This window comes from Panthera uncia, chromosome C2, assembly GCF_023721935.1.
Source record: "Panthera uncia isolate 11264 chromosome C2, Puncia_PCG_1.0, whole genome shotgun sequence".
Taxonomy (NCBI): Eukaryota; Metazoa; Chordata; class Mammalia; order Carnivora; family Felidae; genus Panthera; species Panthera uncia.
In genome coordinates, this window is record NC_064810.1 from 107,233,437 (window position 1) to 107,236,233 (window position 2,797).

Below are 2,797 nucleotides of genomic sequence, written 5' to 3' on the forward strand. Positions count from 1 at the left end.
TTGAAGTCTGAAGTCTTAGCCACTACAAAATAGGTTCTTCAAGAAACAAATGAAGAAATGAAGAATATGCTTTTAATATAAGGCTTCTCCAAATAAGGTGTCAACATTTGGCATCTTACCTACCTAAAACTGAGTACTTTTGATTTGTTATTTGGATAATAATAATATTTAGTAGTTGATATTGAATTTTCTTTTAGAAGTATATTCTTAAAAATTCACAGTCAAAGTTTAGTGATAGCAAAATGTTTGGTAAGTTTGGGGGCCATAGAACAAAGGAAAAAGAATAAACCTGACAAAAAGAAATCTTCTCCTGGGATCTTTTTCAGATTTAGCTGTTTTGTCAGATAACATGTAGAACATTATTTTAAAACTCCAAGGCAGAGTGAAATAACTTACCCACTTATCAAAAGAGTTTCATGTTTAAATTATGTCTTTTTCAGAAATCACACTCTGGGAGACAATGTTTCTAAATTTCCATTTTTTAAAATTGTCTTTAATGGCTGGTCCTGAAATTTTTATTGGATCCTTTCAAATTCATTTTTTTCCAAAAAGATATGTAGTTTCTAAGTTTACATGTACTTTATCTGAGTTTTGTTTGAGGATTTATCTCAATAACGTTGCCAGGATTTATATTTCATATCCTGATTGTCTTATCAAATGAAGAGAGAGTATGGCCTGTCTCCTGATTACCGAGAAAAGAAACATTCAGGTTGGTTTCAGTCCATTTACAATATGTTGTAAAAGGGAAAGAGGAAGCTGGCTATTAAAGACTGTTTGAGTGGAGGGCTATAAATTCTTTAGACTTTCAGAGATAGCGTATGGAATTGGAGAAATTCCTACCCATAAACACACTATATCAATGATTTTTATAATCCTCCAAGTCTTAATGCTACACTTATATATCTGCTCAAACCTAATTATTACAACACCAAGGGGCCGAAGTAAATTGACAAAGGAAGTAATTATCCTCAACTTAGCCTAAACCACCACTTTAGGGAGGCAAATACTGAAGCACTAACTATGGAAACAAGCAAAGTAACTCACAAATAAAACTCTTGGCCCATTTAATGGAGATGAAGTATATATTTTTCTCTTTTTTTCAATGTTTATTGGGGCTCCTGGGTGTCTCAGTCAGTTAAGCATCTGACTTCGGCTCAGGTCATGATCTCATCGTTCGTGAGTTCGAGCTCTGTATCAGGCTCTGTGCTGACAGTGCAGAGTCTGCTTGGGATTCTCTCTCTTCCTCTCTCTCTCTCTCCCTCTCTCTGCCCCTCCCCTGCTTGCTCTCTGTCTCTCAAAATAAATAAATAAACTTAAAAAATGTTTATTTATTTTGAGAGAGAAAGAGAGTATGCATGTGAACAGGGGGTGGGGCAGAGAGAGAGGAGAGAGAGAATCCCAAGCAGGCTCAGCACTGTCAGCAAAGCCTGACATGGGGCCCAATGTGGGGCTGGATCTCAGGAACCGTGAGACCATGACCTGAGCCAAAATCAAGAGTTGGACGTTTAACCAACTAAGTCACCCAGGCACCCTTAATTTTTTTCTTGACCAGCATTTCCTAAAAAGTCTTCCATGGAACAGAAGAAACATCAATCTCCTTTTTGGACTCTTCTAAATTGGGGAAATACAACTGAACCTCACCCTTCCCTTTGAGATACACAATTAATGGTTCTGAGAAGGCCTGCATTGAGGAGACTACTGCAGTGTATTTAACCTGAATCTTCTTGGGTACAGAATTATTTTTTAGAATCTTACTAGCAATATTCTCCAGAACATGCCTAGGGGAATGCTACCCGTGTGGCTGGAGATTGGTGTGTGTGTGTGTGTGTGTGTGTGTGTGCTGTATTGATCTTTAATTAAGTACAGAGACTTCCAATCACCTTACTTAGGGACCATTATAACCACTGCTCTGTTTGACCATCAGTCTCTTGTCTCTCTCCAGCAATGGTGAGGCATATGCCCTTTCTGTGGGGAAGAGAAATCCATGGTTTGTCACCTTTTCTAATAATAAAAATGTTGGAGAGGCGGTGGCAAAATGTTGCTATTGACATCTTTCACGTGAGCTACATCAAAGGAACAAAAGTGTCTCTCTCTGTTGGTGACCATACCAATTCTTCAAAAATATGGAATGCTTCATGAATTTGTGTGTCATCCTTGAACAGGGGACTTGCTAATCTTCTCTGTAACATTCCAATTTTAATATATGTGCTGCCGTAGTGAGCATTAGGCGAATGCTTTCACATTATCTTTCTTTCTTTTAGAAATATTGGATCAAAATACTAAATTAATGTAACCAAATATTTTCCTTTTGAACTTGGGTGAGTGGCTTTTGGTTAAAAGAAAAAAAAATGAAAAAAGTGATGTACTGGAAGTAGCTGTCAGAATTTGACTTTCCAAAGAAGAGCTTTGTTCAATTCCAAAATTATTAAATCAGCAAAGAAATGTGTTCAAACAAATAGTATTAAAAATATATATAACAGAAAGAGGAAGCTGAGCACCTAGCCAGAGGCCAAATCGCTCAGAGCCTTATAAATATGACCATTCATCTGGAGCAGGATTACACCCATTGTTCCTGTGTAATTATTAGTAATGTTCTCTTCCACTCACAAAAATATCTTGGTACAGACAGTAAATTATATGACCACCCTACCTGCACGCCACTCTAAAAAATTTAATGAGTCTGTCATATGCACAGGATTCTGATTGTCTCTCTCTGGGGAGGTACAGAGAGGCCAGGGTAAAAATTGACCTAAAATGTTAGGGCCTCAAATGAAAATTTGTAGGAAAATTACCGATA

General features: G+C 37.1%; 1 non-coding gene across 1 annotated transcript; it reads right to left on the bottom strand.

Annotated features, from left to right (window-relative positions):
- Window positions 1-2,117: 2,117 nt before the first annotated feature.
- Window positions 2,118-2,224, bottom strand: LOC125922161 (U6 spliceosomal RNA). The gene has a single exon (XR_007457598.1). It is a non-coding gene; the product is annotated as a U6 spliceosomal RNA (small nuclear RNA).
- Window positions 2,225-2,797: the final 573 nt, after the last annotated feature.